The 20,944-nt window shown below is 46.5% G+C and overlaps 1 protein-coding gene across 1 annotated transcript in view; it reads right to left on the bottom strand.

Moving 5' to 3' along the window:
• LOC140406375 (testis-expressed protein 2-like) overlaps positions 1-10,336 on the bottom strand; it is a gene marked incomplete at its 3' end in the record, with an annotated part of 122,446 nt that extends 112,110 nt beyond the window's left edge. The window contains exon 1 of the mRNA XM_072494464.1: positions 10,059-10,336. The remainder of the gene's footprint in view (positions 1-10,058) is intronic.
• Between the last annotated feature and the right edge of the window lie 10,608 nt (positions 10,337-20,944).

Genomic DNA, 20,944 nt, shown 5'->3' with positions numbered 1-20,944 from the left:
ATGGACGAGTTCAGCAAGAAGAATGTCAATTTGTCAGAGCTTTGATGTTGGAGGAGATGCCAAGAAAGGAAGGGTTGCAAAGTCACTTTCCTTTTCAAGCAGATGGTTTACCTTTTAAAAGCTCAATACCAGTCTTTGCAGCTTTGCGTTTAGTCCTGACTTTTCTACAATGACGCCTGTGCTTTTATCACATCGTGTAAATGAGTAATACAAAGCACCGACTGCTGATTACAACCCATTCCATCAATAATAATAGCATCTTAAAATGATTCCATTAAGACTGACTAAATTATCCAAAGATAATCAGTGATTCACTTTAACCTTTTATTAATCATCTCTTTAACATGAATTATTTGATATGAAAAGGTTGTTAAATGTGCTGTACATATGTATGCTGTATATGATGTATGTATTTACTAGGTGTGCATTTACTAGTTCTTTGTGAGGTTTGTGGATATTTTCTGATCTGATGCCAAATGGAGAGTCAAGGAGGCTCTTGAAAATCTCCGGGGTATTGAGGATTATCTTTTCAAATGGATCTGAAAGCTAATGTTGCATAGAAGCAGAGACTTACATAGGGCAGAATTGTCCATCCTGGTGGCAGGTGAGAAAGTTGGCGTGTTTCCAACTGGGCAGCAAGGTGCTATCTTCAGTTCTTCAGCTCAATAATTATGCATCCTTGAGAAGCTCGTTGTGAGATGGGCAGGAAGACAGCCACCCCGCTGTTGCTTCACGGGGGCCGAGGTTCAGGCGCCATATTTAAACAGCACCCAGCCAGACATTCACTCAGCACAGGCCAGTCGCTCCACATTACTCCGCCAGAGACTCTGTGGCCACAGCTCGTACTGGAGAAGTTAGCAAATGTGAGCAACCACATCCCGGGACATACAAGGGGTGCTTCCGGCATTACTTTTTGTTCATCTCTATATAGGAGCATTGCCAATGGTGCACCCTGCGTCAGATCATAGAGTCACTACAGTGTAGAAGGAGGCTATTTGGCTCATTGAGTCTGCACCGGCCCTTGAAGAACACCCTACTTAAACCCACGCCTCCACCCTATCCCCTTAACCCAGTGACCCTACCTACCCTTTTGGACGCTAAGGGGCAAGTTAGCATGGCCAATTCACCTAACATGCACACCTTTTGACTGGGAGGAAACTGGAGTACCCAGAGGAAACCCACGCAGACACGGGGAGAATGTGCAAATACCATTCACTCAGGCGGATAGAGTTTTCGAATATTGAGTTGCCAGCTCTCCACTGGTCGTGCCACCTGGAGGCATCACCTCCCTCCTTTCATCCCTACCTCCAACAGCATTGGGGGCAAATGGCACAGAATGAACGTCAGCTCTGCACCTTGCTGGGATCGCCTTGTTATGAGACCCATGAGTCAGGAACAAACCTGCAGCTGTGTTGGCTTCACTGTGGAGCGGAAACACAATTGAACATCATTGATATCCACTTGATTCCTAATTATTAGGGTGCCCTTTTAGTCAGCAATTTGTGCTGACCTTGAACACCACCCACCTGAAGAGACCCTCCTCCTACTTCGAGGAATCATGAGAAAATTGTGACATGCTCCACCACCTTCTATCCTTCCCCATCACATACTAACTTCTCCCCAACATCATAGACCAATCCATTATCACCATTCCTCTCCTTCCTGTCGCCCTGGAAACTCCCGTCATTACCCTGGACCCAATCATGATCCACCTCCACATGTCTTCACTCCCCTTTGGACTGTGGGAGGAAACTGGAGCACCCAGAGGAAACCCATGCAGACATGGGGAGAATGTGCAAACTCCCCAGGTTCTAGACAAGTGACTGGTTGAAGACATTTATGCCACTTTGACTTATTCATTGGGGATACATAATGTGGTCCAGGAGTCAACTCAAAACCAAACCTGACCCAGAGTTACAATTGGAGCTTATGTTTTCGGAATGAGTTGTTCGGATCTTTAAAAACAGATATATCACTCACTGCCCCTTAAAAGGACATCTCAGATTTTTTATTTAAACTTAGTTATCCTTTGACATAGGGCTTGACTTCAACACATGATAAAATCTAGTAGTGATGGTCTTCAGACTGGTATGATAGCACAATGTGGATAGCACAATTGCTTCACAGCTCCAGGGTCCCAGGTTCGATTCTGGCTTGGGTCACTGTCTGTGCGGAGTCTGCACATCCTCCCCGTGTGTGCGGGGTTTCCTCCGGATGCTCCGGTTTCCTCCCACAGTCCAAAGATGTGCAGGTTAGGTGGATTGGCCATGATAAATTGCCCTTAGTGTCAAAAATTGCCCTTAGTGTTGGGTGGGGTTACAGGGTTATAGGGATAGGGTGGAGGTGTTGACCTTGGGTAGGGTGCTCTTTCCAAGAGCTGGTGCAGACTCGATGGGCCGAATGGCCTCCTTCTGCACTGTAAATTCTATGAATCGATGATGATGAGGTGGTTTTAATTGTGTGGAAAAGTCCTATTGGAAAATGTTAGACCGTGATCTCATTTAGACCAGATACTTCCCTCCCATGCACTATACAGTGCATGTCTCCTGTCAAGCCAAACAGTTTCAAAACCTGCTTTCCTGACCCAAGGCTAGCGAACAAACAGTCAAGTTATGTTTATAATGTCATGGTTTCCTTTTGAACTTTTTCTTTTCTAAACTAAATTTAGAGTACCCAATTCATTTTTTCCAATTGAGGGGCAATTTGTCGTGGCCAATCCACCTAGCCTGCACATGTTTGGTTGTGGGGGCGAAACCCACGCAAACATGGGAAGAGTGTGCAAACTTCACACGGACAGTGACCCAGAGCCAGGATCGAACCTGGAACCTCGGCGCTGTGAGGCAGCAGTGTTAACCAATGTGCCACCGTGCTGCCCCTTTTGAACTTGTTAATGAAATATAATTTAATAGTTTTTAATGATTTGCATTTGGGAATGTCCAAGTTCAATTGAAACAGACTCTGGGCGGGATTCTCCGATCCTGGGGCTAAGTGTTGACGCCGTCGTAAACGCCGGAGCATTTTACGACGGCGTCATCTGACCCCGAGGATCAGCGATCCTGTGCCGCACAGGCAGCCAGCACGGCACTGGAGAGCCTCACGCTGCTCCAGCTGCCGATACGGGAGTCAGGACAGGCGCCGTGGGTCCGCGCATGTTGCCATGGCCGGCGTCACAGCCGGCGTGATTTCGCGCAGGTGCGTGGGTTGCCATCTCTGCGCCAGCCCCGCGCAACATGGCGGAGACCTACAGGGGCCTGGCCCGGAGGAGCATAGGCCCCCACCGGGATAAGCCCGCCCGCCCGCCGATCGGTAGGCCCCTATCACGGGCCAAGCCACTGTGGAGGCCCCCCCCCGGAGTCAGATCCCCCTTCCCCCCCCACCAGGCCGCCCCCCGGCAGCATGAACGGTGAGGTCCTGCCGGGTAGGACCACACGAGAACGACGCCGGCGGGACTCGGCCTAACTCGGCATGCACTCGGACCATCGCGCGGGGAGAATTGACGGTGGGGCCACATTGAGTGGCCCCCAACCGGCGCACGCCGACCACGCCGGCGCCAATGGCACCAATCCTGCGGACCGATGTCGGAGCAGCGTCGCCTGATTCACGCCCCCCACGGCGATTCTCCAACCCGGCCCGCCCGCTGATCGGTAGGCCCCGATCACGGGCCAGGCCACGGAGTCGGGGTCGGAGAATCCCACCCTCTGTCTAGAATCCATTGACTCCTACAGTGCAGAAGGAGGCCTTTTGGCCCATCGAGTCTGCACTGACCCTCCGAAGGTGCAGTCTACCTAGGTCACTCCTCCCCCCCTCCCCCCCCACCCTATCCCCATAACCCCACGCATTGATCATGGCCAATCAACCTAACCTGCACATCTTTCAATTGTGGGAAGAAACCGGAGCACCCGGAGGAACCCACACAGACACTGGGAGAAAGTGCAAACTCCACACACACAGTCACTCAAGGCCGGAATTGAATCTGCGTCCCTGGCATTGTGGGGCAACAGTGCTAACTATTGTGCCACTGTGCCACCGTGGTAACTGTAGATAATGAAAAGCCAAATTATGCATTAATTCCGCACTGTCAAAAGAATGATTGTAATATAATTCATTTAAAAAGATCATCATTGCTGGACTTTGAAACTTTTAAACCAGTGTTTTTCAAACTTTTTTGGGGGACCCAATTTTAACAACCTTAGCGAAACACGCTGGCCGACCTTCGCGACCCACGGCAGCCGACCATAGCGAACCATGCTGGCCGACCTTCGGGACCCATGGCGGCTGACCTTAGTGAATCACAGTGACCTAGCTTAGGGATCCACAGCGGCTGACCTTAGTGAACCACGCTGGCCGTGCTTCGGGATCCACAGCGGCTGACCTTAGCGAATCACAGCGACCGAGCTTAGCGATCCACGGTGGCTGGCCTTAGCGAACCACGGCGCCTGAGCTTCGGGATCCACGGTAGCCGACATTAGTGAACCACGCAAGCCGAGCTTCGGGACCATAGCGGCTGACCTTAGCGAACCATGGCGCCTGAGCTTCGGGATCCACGGCGGCCGACCTTAGTGAACCACGCCGGCCAACCTTCGGGTCCCACCGCGGCCGACCGTGGCGAACCACATCGACCAACATGAGTCGCGAAGGTCGGCCGACCGTTGCGACCCACCATTTCTCGCTTACCTTTAATGTGGTAGGTCAGCCTGCTTGGTCATCATGATCTCACTTGCTTTGTCATTCAATGTTACATTTCTGTATGGGTTGTTCATCAGGGGCCCTGGAGCTCACACCAGCAATGCTTTGTCCTGCTGTGGACTCTCATGCGAAGCTCTCTCCAGCAGATACAGTTGTGAGATCCTGGCTTTATTGTGTGTGTGGCCCTCTCTTCCTTAGTCCATAAAGATCCATCTTCAGTTCTTCACACAGTTCTGTTGCTTGCTTACTGGCAGCTACAAAACGGAGGAAACTCTGCTCAGTAATTTTGCGGCCAGAGTATGTGACGTCAGTGTACTGGGCGGGTGGCCTGCTCTCTGCCGCTGCCTCTGCCAATAAGACTAATCGATTTTTTAAAAAATCTGCTCCTGGACCAGCCCGCTTATGTACAGAGGAGGCAGTCTGAGACCTGCTTGGCTCCGGGCCTGTGCACTGCTACATTCGTCTGATGTGCCGGCATTCTTGAAAGCGGTTTGCGGCCCTTGGCACTTCTTCCCGCGATCGGGAACGCCACGACCGATTGCTCCGCATCCCTCCCGGCACCCGCCCACGACCCAACTGCGAGTCACGACCCCGAATTTCAAAATGACTGTTTTAAACCATATCTAAAGGCAATATTTTTGCTGATTTACCTTGAGAACAAGGAGAGGTCTCGGATGACCGCATTGATTTGATCATTGGATAAATACATTGTTTTACTCAGAAGAAGAGTGCAAATCACCCAAAGGGCTGGAGATTAATGGAACCACCACCCCATCCCCACTATCCTTCCCTCTGTAGGCTTGAGACCACAGCTGTCTAGTCCTGTGCCAACTCTATAAGAGGAAATAAGTAACGTGTAGTTAAATAGTGACTGTCACAACATTCAAAAGGTTCCACAGCAAATATAGTACTTCCTGAATAGTCATTGTTGGAATAAAGGGAAATGCCAAACTGCACACAGCAAGATCCTGAAAACAATCATTGGTCTAATGATCCAGAGAATCTGGTCAAGTGATATTGGTTGAAGGATAAATATTGGCCAGAACACCAGTTGAACCCTTTTGCTTCCTTGGATTGTTCCATAGGATATTTTGTATCCACTCGAGGACCTTGATTTAACAGTTCTTCCAAAGAACAACACCTTCAACAGTGCCACACCGAAGTGCCAGCCTGGGTTATGTGCGAAATATTCTTGAACACACAATGTTGTGGCTCAAGGGAAAAGATCCCTCTGAACCAAAGGTGACCTTAGGGTGTACCTTAGCAGCAGGTATCCTTACAGAAGGTGCAGATCTCGGGATTGAGCTCTCTGCTGACTCAGACCTGGTGAGGAGACAGCTACACAGTATTTTTTTCAGGTCGTTGTAATACCAGCCTCCATACCAGTAATACCATACCGTACCAGCCTCCCCGAACAGGCGCCGGAATGTGGCGACTAGGGGCTTTTCACAGTAACTTCATTTGAAGCCTACTTGTGACAATAAGCGATTTTCATTTCATTCATTTTCATTTCATATGAATGGCAGGATGTTGGTGTTGCTCCTTTTAGCCTTAGTTTAATTGCTCTTATTCTGTCACCTTTGCTCTTGAGTCGCCAGGTATCTTTCTGATACCGCCACGTGGTTCAAGTCCGAGTAATGATTAATAATCCAACACACCGCTTAGTAAGAGTAAAATCAACGCTCATTTATTATATACAGCAATTAATACTTATACATTAATTCTACTTCTAAGCTACTTCCTGCAACTAACAGGCCAATACTTAAATTTGGAAATGGCCCACCAGGTCAGGGAAATGAATGGCCTTTCGAATGGGTTCTGAGCCTGCGGGATTCAAAAGCTGGTACAAGTCGATAGTCAGGAGTGCCTATCTGGTAGCGATCGTTGGAGTAAAACTTACGTTCTCTTGCAGAAGGGTCTCGAAGGGTGCGGAGAGGAGAAGAAGGGTCGATTTGAACTTGGCCCCTATTCTTATAGTCCCCAGGGGCTTCCCGCCTCTCGGGGTGGACCTTGTACCTGGTTCCAAGTGATTGGACTTGGTCCCAATCACTTGATTCGATATTCTCCAATGCTGGAGCAATTCCTTGATCGAGGGATGGTCGTTTATCTCTCTTTGTGTCAGCTCCTGCTGGCACCGAAAGGTCTGGGTTGGCTTTGTGTGTCTATTTTGTATCAATTGTTCCCGGGGATTGCTGATTAATATGCAGATGGCTGGGGTGCTGTTATGTTGATGGCTGCAGGTATCGATTTGGTCTGGCTTCCCCAGAGGCGAATACACTGTTTTACCTGCAGCTGTCTGTTTGAGTCCTGTTGGCTGATTTTCCCATCAGCCTCTTCCGTTCGCCATTTTAAATCGGGGTTTGGCCATTCTAATTGGGAGTCAGCCATTTTACATGGCTACATTGGTAAGCGAAACAAGCCAGGCTTTATGGTTGGTATGCAGCAGGACATAACTTCTACTGTGCAGTGCCATAGAAAATGTGACACAGAACCTGGAAATTTTGTAAACTGTGAGGCGGACAGAGTAGAACTTCGAAACAATATGAACAAGTTGGTGGAGTGGGCGGATAGGTGGCAGATGAAGTTCAATGTGGAGACATGTGAGGTGATTCATTTTGATAGGAAGAACATGGAGAGACAATATACAATCAGGGGTACAATTCTTAAAGAGCTGCAGGAGCAGAGGGACCTGGGTGTATATGTGGATAGATCATTGAAGGTGACAGGACAGGTGGAGAGTGTAATTAATAAAACATACAGTATCCTGGGCTTTATTAATAGGGGCATAGAATACAAGAGCAAGGAGATTATGCTGAACTCATATAGGACACAAGATAGACTTGTCAGATCATGAAGGATGTGAAAGCCTTGGAGAGAGTGCAGAAGAGGTTTACAAGATGGTGCCAGGCAAGAGAAACTTCAGTTATGAGGATAAATTGGAGAGGTTGGGACTGTTCTCCATGGAGAGAAGAAATTCATGAGGCGATTAGATAGAGATGTTCAAAATCACGAGGGGGCTGTACAAAGTAGATAGGGAGAAACTGTTCCTGCTCGTAAAAGGATCAAGAACAAGAAGACACAGATTTAAAGTGATTTGCAAAAGAAGCAAATGTGATGTGAGAAAAACCTTTTCCACACAGCGAGTGGTTGGGGTCTGGAATGCACTGCCTGGAAGTATGGTGGAGGAACATTCAATCGAGGCATTCAAGAGCTGGATGATTATTTGAATAGAAACAATGTGCAGGGGAATGGGGAAAAAGGCAGGGGAAGGGTACTAAGTTATAATGCTCATTTGGAGATGGTACTGACACAATGGGCCAAATGGCCTCCTTCTGCACCATAACAATTCTGTGATTCTGAAGAATCATTCAGCAGAGTAACTATTCAAATCTTTGCATGAATCGCGTAGAAGGGACTCTAGTTGGCGGATTAGCTGCCTTAATACCCTGTATTCATTTTAACCAGCTGCTTGACTGTATTTCTTGGAAGTAGGCACTTGGCAAAGTATGATGGATATTTAGCCTTATTTTTAGTCAAGAAGTTCTGTATGAAACAGTCAGAAGGTCATACAATGTAAACAAGCATACAGCTGTACATTGTTTTGCTGACAGCAGACAATTATTATTTTTCTTCGGCGAGGAACGCAAGGCCTGTTATTAAACTCTAACTCCGGCCTGCTCAGTTTTCTATCTTTTTGCTAATCTAAAGAATGCCTTTTGTCCTAGATATTGCTTACTGTATCATACAAATTGCTTGTCTTACCTTTGTAAAACGGGGACAATTGGAATGACTGTGGTCTCTCCAACCCCCCCCCCCCCCACGAACTTTGTGTTTAGTTAAAGGACCTTTGGCGAAAACTCGAAGTGCTGACTTATAATTTCTTCGACAATCGGAGTCTCTCCATCAGCATGAACCATCTATTAAAGCAATTAAGGTCTGGTGCCTCAGTTTGCAGATGCATATGGGTGGCCACAGAGCACGTTGATGAAAGAAATGTTGACTCTACTTCTCTCCCACAGATGTGGATAGATTTTATGAGTATTTCCAGCATTGTCTGTTTTTATTTCGGATTTCCAACATCTGCAGCATTTTGCTGTTGTATTTTGCAAATCCATGCGACTGAGCAAAGAAGAATTTGTATTTTGCACATGCTTATTATCCAATCTGATAAATCACAAACTGCGCCAGCAGATACCCAACCTGCTGTAATTTTTAATTCGGGCCATCTTGACGCTCAGAATAATTACCATCCGTGGAATAAGTTACCATTTCCAAACAAACTCTACTTTTTTGTTTGGCACTTGCGAACAGACCTGCTGTCAGTCTGAAAATGTGAGTTTTCCTTCAAAAAACTGGATGGCAAACTCTTCAGTGAGGGAAGTTGCATTTCAAATCCCTTGTTGATTTAACTATCAAAACTGCACTATCTTTTCTCTGCTAAAATCAGATGAATTATAGTTCAAATTCTTTTATCTTATTCTAAAATATAGAACCCCTCTAGTGCAGAAGGTGGCCATTCAGTCCATCAAGTCTGCAGCGACCCTCTGAAAAAGTCCCCACTAAGACCCTTGTCCTATCCCCTTAACCCCACCTAACCTACAAAACTCCTTTGGACACTAAGGGGCAATTTAGCGTGGCCAATCGACCTAACCTGCACATCTTTGGACTGTGGGAGGAAACTGGAGCACCCGGAAGAAGCCCACGCGCACACAAGGAAAACACGCAAACTCCACACAGTCACCAATGGCACATTTGAACCCGGGTCCCTGGCGCTGTGAGGCAGCAGGGCTAACCACTGAGCCGCAGTTCCGCCACATGCTGTGAATAAAGAAATGTGTCTCCCTACTTCGATTCAGTACTTAAAAGATCACTTCCGTGTCAACAACAGGCCCCTCTTACATTCACAATCTGAAGGAGCCTTTCAGTAAATGTAGGGTTAACAGTGTTTCACGGTTGCGAGACAAAATGAGCAGCGAGTGGAGGATCTAAATCACAGGAGAAGTAATTATCAAAGCAATTGACCATCAAATGGAAAGTGATTGACCTGTGAGGTGGATGAAGCAGGTTTTGTTCCTCAAATCTGTGTGCCAACAACAGCGGTGTACAAGGAGTCATCCAATGCCAGGTTCTGACAACATTGTCTGTTGGTTTTCAGTGCAAGGGAACAAGGAAATCACTGAACTGAAATTTAAAACCGTCCTGTTGTCCCAGGCCCCTTTTTTTTACAATGTCACTCCGTTAAACAGTTGACTTTCTGATTACACAGAGCAAAAGCTCAACCAGTTTCCCACAGTTAATTCTAAATTATGTTGTACTGGCTACGTAAGCTGCACAGAAAAAGATAGCTTTAATAAAAGAAAAATGGAGCTTACCAGTTTATTAAGAGAACAGCAACACTGGGATCCATTCTTTGACACATAAATTTTTTTGCAGAGCTGCAAAATTCTCCTGCTGCATTGTCTGTCTTTCACCAAGTGTTCCACTGTAAATTTCCTGCTCACAAGTCAGCTTTGGCACCTTATTCCTCTCTGCGTGAAGAGGTTCTTATCCTATCCCCAACGATTGGTGGCATGTTCTTTACTTCCTTTGTTTTTTTCCCTTTTTGTTTAAGCCTTTCTGTAATGTGAAATACCATAATGTCTAGCTGTGGGGGAGGGGGGGGTGGGGGGGGGGGAATAGACCAAACTCACAATACACCACAAAAGAAATCTGGCCACTCCCACCTCACCAATGTTGTCCTCGCTGTCTTGCGGATCAGTAGCAGCTGCAGCTGGACACTGCACACATGTGATTATCCATTGCCTGAGCCCTGCTTAGCCAGCATGTATTCTGAATCTGAGCTGCTATCCAGATTCCAAGTGTTCATGTTGTTAAGCCTGCCCCGTTTGGCAAGCTCTCCAGTGAGAGCATATCCTACTGTGTGATGCTAGGGAATGATGTCAAGCCGGTGCCATACCCGTGCCAACTGGTGACTTATTTGCAGACAGCTTGCAAACTTCAGAGAACAAAAACAAAGTGAGGGTATGCTTATTGGAAATGATCATGGAGACGGCCCTCGCTGTTTTTAAACGTTTTTTAATAGCCACTTTTGCTTAGAAACAAATTCTGCTGCCCTGCGACTGATGCAAATTGGCCAAAGAGCCATTCATCTGACATCAAACGAAGCTGGGAAGTTGGAGGTAGTTAGCAGCAAAGACAATTTACTTACATTTCCGATAAAAATAAGGTTTAGAATATAAGCTGCTGGTACTTCCTACCCTAGCTGGTGGAAGATGCAATGCCAGAAATGCCGTAAGAAAAAACAACCACAACTGGAAGCAGAGATTTCTCTGTGACCACTGCACCCCCCCCCCCCTTTTATGAGGCTAATTAATTAGCAGGGTTACGGGGATGGGATAGAGGTATGGGCTTGGGTGGGGTGCTCATTCCAAGGGCCAGTTGCAGACTCGATGGGCTGAATGGCCTCCTTCTGCACTGTAAATTCTATGATTCTATGATATGATTCTAACAGGCAGATCGCCATAGTTAGCGACAACATTGCTCACCTTTTCTGTGAGTCCCTGAGGATGACAACAACAACTTACATTCCTTATTGCACCTTTAGCGTAAGGACACATCCCAAGGTGCCGACTAGGAGTATTATAAAAACAAAATATGACACCGAGCCACATAAGGAGATTTGGTGCAGTAAGGGTTGAACGTCTGGGTTAGTGTGTGCATGATTGCTGCAGTAGTGTTTTTAAAAATCGTTTCTGGGAATAGAGGTGCAATTAAAGCATCATAAAAGCTTGAGCTAATGGATTTTTGTTTGGATTACGACGGTTGATTGTGAGTAGTTAATTGGATACATTCTGCGGGATTCTCCGTCTGCAGGACCCTCCGCTTCACCGGCAGAGCACCCATGCCCGTGGATTTCCCAACGGCATGGGGGTGGCTAAAATGGGAAATCCCATTGGTCAGATGCGAGAATCCCACTGCCAACGGGGCGTGCTGTGCCGGAAAACCGGGCTGGCGGAACAGAGAAACACACCCATTGCATTTCAGCTTGGTTAGATGATGTAACTATGGGAGGAGCTAGAGCAACAGGCATTTTGCAGAGAAGCAGTTTAGTTCAGTTGGGAAGTCAAACCATGAAGACAGTTTCTGAAGACTTCAGCTGAAATCCTGCATTGTTCTGACATATTCAGGTCTATCTCTTAAAACAGTCTCAAAGAACATCTCAGTACAACAACTGGATCTGCTAACTGTATTTAAAAGTGGATTGAGAGCTGAGATAGTTTTGTTTTTTGAGGGGGAATAAAGATAACAGTTAAGGGTTATTGTGTCACTGTATTGATTAGCATTGTTTAAGGGTACTTGGCTAGACAGCTGGTGAAATTAAATGAAATGAAAATTGCTTATTGTCACAAGTAGGCTTCAAATCAAGTTACTGTGAAAAGCCCCAAGTCGCCACATTCCAGCGCCTGTTCGGGGAGACTGGTACAGGAATTGAACCGTGCTGCTGGCCTGCCTTGGTCTGCTTTAAAAGCCAGCTATTTAGCCCTGTGCTAAACCAGCCCCTGTTCATGATGCAGAGCAAGGCCAGTAGCACAGGTTCAATTCCTGTACGGGCTGTGATTATTGATGAAGGCCTCACCTTCTCAACCTTGCCCCTCGCCTGAGGTGTGGTGAGCACTCCACCTCCAAGGGGAAAGCAGCGTATGGTCATCTGGGACTATGGTGACTTTACTGTTACCTTTAAGGGATAAATGTAAGCTATTTTTCTTGTGTGATGTTAGAGATATTTAATACTGTGTTAGTAATGAAGTTTGTTTTAATGCACCATATCCCTATTTCTTTGTGAAATCAGTCCTGGAGCGAGATATCCTTTCCTCATAGTCTTACAAAATTAAAATACAATATTAGGGGTCTTCAAAAACCCGGCTACGTGTTGACGCTGGCGTAAACACCGGAGTGTTTCATGCTGGCGTCAACGGGTCTCTTGGCCCAGCGATTCCATGGCCACAGGGTGCCAGCACGGATCCGGAGTGCTCCGCACTGCTCCAGCTGCCGATACGTGGCCCTGCACTGCTTCTGCGGTGGCCCCCGATCGCGGGCCTGGCTGCCATGGAGGCACCTCCCCAGAGACTGATCCCCCCCGCCCCCCACCAGTACGGCCACCGCAGCTGTGACGCCGAGCTCCCACCGGGTGGAACCATACGTGAATCACGCCGGCAGGAACGCAGCGGAGAATCGGTGCGGGGGCCTCTTTCAACGGCCCCCGCCTGCGCCGTGTCAACCACGCACGCGCGACTGCCGCTGATTCTCCGGTCGGTGGTGGTTCGCGTCCGGGCGTCGGACCCGATTGCCAGTCCGACGCCCCATTCTCCGCCCCCGTGCCGAGCGTGATTTCAACGCGGAGGCTCGGAGAATCCCGGCCAGGGTTTCTGTCCAGTATCCTAGCCACTGTTGGGGTCTGGTCTGGTAATAGGTCAGATGATCCAAAACCTTTTCAAAGAGGTGGGTGTGAAGGAGTTTCTAATTGGAGGGAATTGAAGTAGAGAGGTGGAGGAGTATAGGTAGTGAATTCCAGAGCTTTGGGCCTAGACAACTGAAGGTATGGACACCAATGGTGGAGCGACTAAAAGGGTTGCACAAGAAGCCAGAATTAGAGGAGCACTAATAGCTCAGAGGTTTCTGGGGCTGGAGGAGGTTACAGAGAAAGTGAGGGGCAAGGTCATGGAAGGATTTGTAAACAAGAACGAGAATTTAAAAATAAAGGTATTGCTATGCTGGGAGCCAGTGTAGGTTGGCGAGGATAGCGGAGATAGGGGGATGGGACTTGATGCAAGTTAATTCACGGGCAGCAGAATGTCGGATGATGTCAGGTTTACAGACGGTAACATGTGGGAGACCAGCCAGGACTGCGTTGGAATAGTCAACTCCAAGTGTAACGAAAGCATGATTCAGGGTTTCAGCAGCAGGTTAGTTGAGACAGGAGTGAAATTGGGCAATGTTAGGGAGGTAGGAATAGCTAGTCTGAGTTCTGGTGCCAATATGAAGTCAGAAACCCATCTCACAGTCAACCATGACACCAATGTTGCGAACAGACTGGCTTAATCACAGGCTGTTGCCAGGGAGAGGGGTGGATTAGATAGTTGGGAAATGGAATCTGGAGTGGGGACCGAAAATAACGGCTTCAAATATCTCATTGGTGGAAGTTTCTGCTCATCTGGTGCTGGATATTGGATGAAATGAAAATCACTTATTGTCACAAGTAGGCTTCAAATGAAGTTACTGTGAAAAGCCCCTAGTTGCCACATTCCGGCACCTGTTCGGGGAGGCTGGTACGGGAATTGAACCGTGCTGCTGGCCTGCCTTGGTCTGCTTTAAAAGGCAGCGATTTAGCCCAGTGTGCTAAACCAGCCCCTAAACAGTTTAAACAGGATAAACAGTCTGACAATTTTTAAAATTAAAATTTAGAGTAATTTCAGGGGCAATTTAGCGTGACCAATCCACCTACCTGCACATCTTTTGGTTGTGGGGGTGAAACCCACGCAGACACAGGGTTAATGTGCAAACTCCACACGGACAGTGACCCAGGACTGGGATTCGAACCCGGATCCTCAGCGCCGCAGTCCCAGTGCAAACCACGGCGCCACGTGCTGCCCTCCAGCCTGACAATTTAACAACAGTGGAGGAGTGGAGAGAGTTGGTGGTGAGGTAGAGCTGGGTAACATACGGGTGAAGGTTAATGCTATGCATTTGGATGATGTCACCGGGGGGGGGGGGGGGAGGGCAGAATTTAACTCAGAAATAGGAGTAGGCCGAGGATTGATCCTTGGGGACACCAGAGGGAGCACGATGATAAGCCATTCACAGAGATCTTTTGGCTATGAATAGATGGAATAAGAATAGATGCAGGTGAGAGCAGTCCTCCCCAGCTCGATGACAGTGGAGGGATGTTGGAGGAGGATGCTGTGTCCAAACATGTTAAAGGCTGCACACAAGGCAAGAAGATTGATAAGGGAAAGTCCAGCTTTGTCACAGCCAGATAGGATGTCATTTACGACTTTGAGAAGAGCTGATTCAGACGTCAGGAGCAGAAACCTGATTAGTGGGATTCAAACATGGAATTCTGGGAAAGATGGGAGTGGATTTGGGAGACAACAATACATTCAAGGGCTTTGGAGAGGGAAGGGAAGTTGGAGATGGGGTAATAGCTTGTGAAGACGTCACAAGGGTCATTGTCTTTTTGCAGAGAAGAGTGACGATAGCAGGTTTAAAAGGGGGAGGATAGAGAACTGCGAACACTATCAGCTAACGTGGGGATCAAGAGGGGAACAAGAACATAGAACATACAATGCAGAAGGAGACTATTCGGCCCATCGGGTCTGCACCAACCCACTTAAGCTCTCACTTCCACCCTATCCCAATAACCCAATAACCTCTCCTAATCTTTTGGACACTAAGGGCAATTTATCATGGCCAATACACCTAACCTGCACGTCTTTGGACTGTGGGAGGAAACCGGAGCACCCGGAGGAAACCCACACAGACACGGGGAGAACATGCAGACTCCGCAGACACAGTGACCCAGAGGGGAATTGAACCTGGGTCCCTGGTGCTGTGAAGCCACAGTGCTAGTCACTTGTGCTACCGTGCTGTCCCTTGAAGTTGGGTCTTCAACAGTTCAGTGGGAATAACAGGAAGTGGGTCTCAAGCACGAGGTGTGATCAGAGAGAGTATAAGGGAAGAAAGGATGTTGAGTTTAGGGCTGGCTCCACCCACCAATGACATCATCTTACCAAGCTGAAATCTAATTAACTCCACAGGGAATTCCCTTATTCAAAACAACATTCCATTAGCCCAAACTTTTTGTGCTGGTTTAATTGCAGCTCTGGCTCCCAACCTTTCAAACCAAGATTATTTTAAAACATGACTACAGCCAGAGTTTCTGCTTGGGTCTGACAGGAGTCAGGTCTTTTCTTTAAAATGGTGTCAAGAGATCTCTCCTTCTCAAAGGACACCTCTGTAAAGTAAGTGTTCCTACGTGTCATTGGTAATTAAAGTGGATTGAGAGCTGAGATGGTTTTTTTCTTGTTCTTTGAGTGGGAATATAGATAGCAGTTAAGGGTATTGTATTCACTGTATTGAGCAGTATAGTTTATGGGGTAATTGTAAGCTATTTTCTTGTGTGATGTTAAAGATATTTTAATACTGCTTTAGTAATAACGTTTGTTTTAATGTACCATATCCTTATTTCTTTGTGAAATCATTCCTGGATTCTTTCCTCAAAACCTTACAAAATTAAAATAAAATATTGGTGTTTCTGCCCAGTATCCTAGCCACTGTTAGGGTCTGGCCTGGGATTGTAATACTTGTAAATGTCTCTCTTGGATGTCAGTCATAATGTGGTTTCCAGAACAGGATGCTGCAAGATAGCGAAAGTATTGAGTGATTGATTGCTGCATTTCTTTGTAATAAACCCAATGTTATTTCATTCTATTTCATGCAGACAGAATGCCACCAGATTATCAAGGGAGAGGTAAAGCTGTAAGTACTCTTATTTAAGAACTGGATCATAGGTCAGAGTAAGTGTATTTATTTTAGCACCAGTCATATAGTCCAGTGCTCTTGTTGTGCTCGTGCTCAGAGTCTTGATTGAATGCAACAATCAATTTTTATATTCCAGAGTTGTATGGCACTCAAAGGTGTACTTTCCCAACTCACTACAGTGATCAGTACAAGTTAGTCGCATTATAATTCTGAACATGACAGGGACAGCTGTCTACTGAAAACCACTGAACATTGCTCAGTCTTGCTCGGGTGCTTATCAGCAACTTTACTGAACAGCAGCAGACTGCTGACAAGCAGTTTAAACAATTGATTGATTAAAGTATTGTAATGTGAAATCCCTGAGGCCAGTAAACTTTGGGAATTTTACAGTTTAATATCTTGCTGATTTGCCTGCTCAGCTATTGAATCATGCTCTTTAGCATTTTAAAACCCGTTCATCTGTCAGCCGAGTGGCCTTATTGGCCTTATGACCTAATTGGCTACCCACTTGTAGTGTATTGAAAATTGCATTGTTCATTCTGTCCAGTTGTGGGTACCATATACACATGTACCAGCATAGGGAGTCTGCTTGGAAGAAATAATAAAAAGTCCAAGCTTAATAGCTCCTGCAGTTTTAATTGTAAATGTCTCTGGCTGAAAATCTTCTTTCCATTAATTCATGGCATATGGACATTCAGTAAAGAAATATATAATTTATCTCTCAACAACGTTAAGCCATTGCTTGTAAATGAGTAGAACAATCCCCGCCACCACACTCGTCCCAGCCTGTCCAACCTGAGGGTAACATGCTGGCAAAGTGGCATGCTGGATGGCAGTGGTAAATTGCCAACCTGCCCTCCTATCATCCCACGTCTGCAGCTAAATTAAATTTCAGTCTATCGTGTTGCCTTCATATTTTTGAATAAATTAATAATTACTTCAGGAAATTAGACTTATAATGAGCACATGCTTCCTGCTGGCATGTTGGCCAACTTGGTGCTCAGTTCAGCAGCTATTTTTTTAAAATATTCTATTTGTTCATGAGATATGGGTGTTGCTGGCTGGGCCAGCATTTATTGCCCATCCCTGAGGGCACTTAAGAGTCAACTACATTGCTGTGGATCTGGAGTCACATGTATACCAGACAAAGTAAGGAAAGCAGATTTCCTTCTCCAAAGGATATTAGTGAACTAGGTGGGTTTTTACGACAATCGACAATGGCTTCATGGTCATCATTTGACTTTAGCTACCAGATTTTTATTGAATTCAAATTCCACCAACGGCCCTGGTGGGATTTGAACCCAGGTCCCCAGAGCATTATTCTGTGGTCGGGATTACTGGTCCAGTGACAATACCACTACGCCTCTCTCTCCCCCAAAGCGAAAGCAATTGTGTTGAATTTCCAAGATTGTTTTCTGTCTGAGAAATGTTATTCAATCAGCCTGAGAACAATGTGTTGTTTGGTCAGTTGCCTCATAGGAATCAACAATTCAACAAACAGAACAATGGGGATAGCAATGCAATGTAAGCCAGTTAATTATTCATGGTTTGCAGCTGCATTTTGTACTGATGCAAATGTATCGGCAATTCATAATTCAAATCTCTCCTGAATTATCATCCTACATCCTCGTTGTAAACCTTTTATTTAACTATTAGGATCTAAAATTGATAGAATGTATTTCAGACAAATATATGGCTGTATTTAAATTAGATTGAATAAAGATGATAAATATATGGAATCAAGATACAAAATTCCATCAGATCACTCAGCCAGGCCGAGGCACTGGGCAGTACCGGGGACCTCCGCCCGAGCAGAGCTCGCCTCTGGGCAATCAACAAGGTGAAGGCGATGATGTCCACCTTCCACCCCGTCACGCTAAAAATAGCCATCAATAGACATGGCTTCAGCTGAATACCCTGAATCCCTGAGATGGTGGTGAGAAAGGAGACCCAAAAGCTCACAGTTTAGGGCAAGGCCAGAACATGTATCGATGGTTTGCTGGTCCCCGAGCACAACGTTCACATCTAACCTTACCCATTAAGAAATTACCCATCCGCACCCTGATCAAGTGCGCCCTGTGGAGGTAATAAACAAGTTTAGGGAGTTAGGCTGGAAGTTAAAAGCCAGGACAGACAGAGTTGTCATCTCTGGTTTGTTGCCGGTGCCACGTGATAGCGAGGCTAGGAATAGGGAGAGAGTGCAGTTGAACACGTGGCTGCAGGAATGGTGTAGAAGGGAGGGCTTCAGGTATTTGGATAATTGGAGCGCATTCTGGGGAAGGTGGGACCTGTACAAGCAGGACGGGTTGCATCTGAACCAGAGGGGCACCAATATCCTGGGAGGGAGGTTTTCTAGTACTCTTCGGGAGGGTTTAAACTAATTTGGCAGGGGAATGGGAACCGGATTTGTAGTCCAGCAACTAAGGTAGCCGATATTCAGGACGCCAAAGCGTGTAATGAGGCAGTGGGGAAGGGAATACTGACAAAGGAGAGTACTTGCAGACACGGAGATGGGTTGAAGTGTGTATACTTCAACGCAAGAAGCATCAGGAATAAGGTGGGTGAACCTAAGGCATGGATCGGTACTTGGGACTACGATGTGGTGGCCATCACGGAAACTTGGATAGAAGAGGGGCAGAAATGGTTGTTGGAGGTCCCTGGTTATAGATGTTGCAATAAGATTAGGGAGGGTGGTAAAAGAGGTGGGGGCGTGGCATTGTTAATTAGAGATAGTATAACAGCTGCAGAAAGGCAGTTCGAGGAGTATCACCCTAATGAGGTAGTATGGGTTGAAGTCAGAAATAGGAAAGGAGCAGTCACCTTGTTAGGAGTTTTCTATAAGCCCCCCAATAGTAGCAGAGATGTGGAGGAACAGATTGGGAAACAGATTTTGGAAAGGTGCAGAAGTCACAGGGTAGTAGTCATGGGTGACTTTAACTTCCCAAATATTGAGTGGAAACTCTTTAGATCAAATAGTTTGGATGGGGTGGTGTTTGTGCAGTGTGTCCAGGAAGCTTTTCTAACACAGTATGTAGATTGTCCGACCAGAGGAGGGGCAATATTGGATTTAGTACTTGGTAATGAACCAGGGCAAGTGATAGATTTGTTAGTGGGGGAGCATTTTGGAGATAGTGACCACAATTCTGTGACTTTCACTTTCGTAATGGAGAGGGATAGGTGCGTGCAACAGGGCAAGGTTTACAATTGGGGGAAGGGTAAATACGATGTTGTCAGACAAGAATTGAAGTGCATAAGTTGGGAACATAGGTTGTCAGGGAAGGACACAAGTGAAATGTGGAACTTGTTCAAGGAACAGGTACCACGTGTCCTTGATATGTATGTCCCTGTCAGGCAGGGAAGAGATGGTCGAGTGAGGGAACCATGGTTGACAAGAGAGGTTGAATGTCTTGTTAAGAGGAAAAAGGAGACTTATGTAAGGCTGAGGAAACAAGGTTCAGACAGGGCATTGGAGGGATACAAGATAGTCAGGAGGGAACTGAAGAAAGGGATTAGGAGAGCTAAGAGAGGGCATGAACAATCTTTGGCGGGTAGGATCAAGGAAAACCCCAAGGCCTTTTACACATATGTGAGAAATATGAGAATGACTAGAGCGAGGGTAGGTCCGATCAAGGACAGTAGCGGGAGATTGTGTATTGAGTCTGAAGAGATAGGAGAGGTCTTGAACGAGTACTTTTCTTCTGTATTTACAAATGAGAGGGGCGATATTGTTGGAGAGGACAGTGTGAAACAGATTGGTAAGCTCGAGGAAATACTTGTTAGGAAGGAAGATGTGTTGGGCATTTTGAAAAACTTGAGGATAGACAAGTCCCCCGGGCCTGACGGGATATATCCAAGGATTCTATGGGAAGCAAGAGATGAAATTGCAGAGCCATTGGCAATGATCTTTTCGTCCTCACTGTCAACAGGGGTGGTACCAGGGGATTGGAGAGTGGCGAATGTCGTGCCCCTGTTCAAAAAAGGGACTAGGGATGACCCTGGGAATTACAGGCCAGTTAGTCTTACTTCGGTGGTCGGCAAAGTAATGGAAAGGATACTGAAGGATAGGATTTCTGAGCATCTGGAAAGACACTGCTTGATTAGGGATAGTCAGCACGGATTTCTGAGGGGTAGGTCTTGCCTTACAAATCTTATTGAATTCTTTGAGGAGGTGACCAAGCATGTGGATGAAGGTAAAGCAGTGGATGTAGTGTACATGGATTTTAGTAAGGCATTTGATAAGGTTCCCCATGGTAGGCTTCTACAGAAAGTAAGGAGGCATGGGATAGTGGGAAATTTGGCCAGTTGGATAACGAACTGGCTAACTGATAGAAGTCAGAGAGTGGTGGTGGATGGCAAATATTCAGCCTGGATCCCAGTTACCAGTGGCGTACCGCAGGGATCAGTTCTGGGTCCACTGCTGTTTGTGATTTTCATTAATGACTTGGATGAGGGAGTTGAAGGGTGGGTCAGTAAATTTGCAAACGATACGAAGATTGGTGGAGTTGTGGATAGTAAGGAGGGCTGTTGTCGGCTGCAAAGAGACATCGATAGGATGCAGAGCTGGGCTGAGAAGTGGCAGATGGAGTTTAACCCTGAAAAGTGTGAGGTTGTCCATTTTGGAAGGACAAATATGAATGCGGAATACAGGGTTAACGGTAGAGTTCTTGGCAATGTGGAGGAGCAGAGAGATCTTGGGGTCTATGTTCATACATCTTTGAAA

The sequence above is a fragment of the Scyliorhinus torazame genome, unplaced genomic scaffold (assembly GCF_047496885.1).
Source record: "Scyliorhinus torazame isolate Kashiwa2021f unplaced genomic scaffold, sScyTor2.1 scaffold_516, whole genome shotgun sequence".
NCBI classification, from domain to species: Eukaryota; Metazoa; Chordata; class Chondrichthyes; order Carcharhiniformes; family Scyliorhinidae; genus Scyliorhinus; species Scyliorhinus torazame.
The sequence above is the reverse complement of the archived record's forward strand: the minus strand, read 5'-3'. Positions and strand labels throughout refer to the sequence as shown.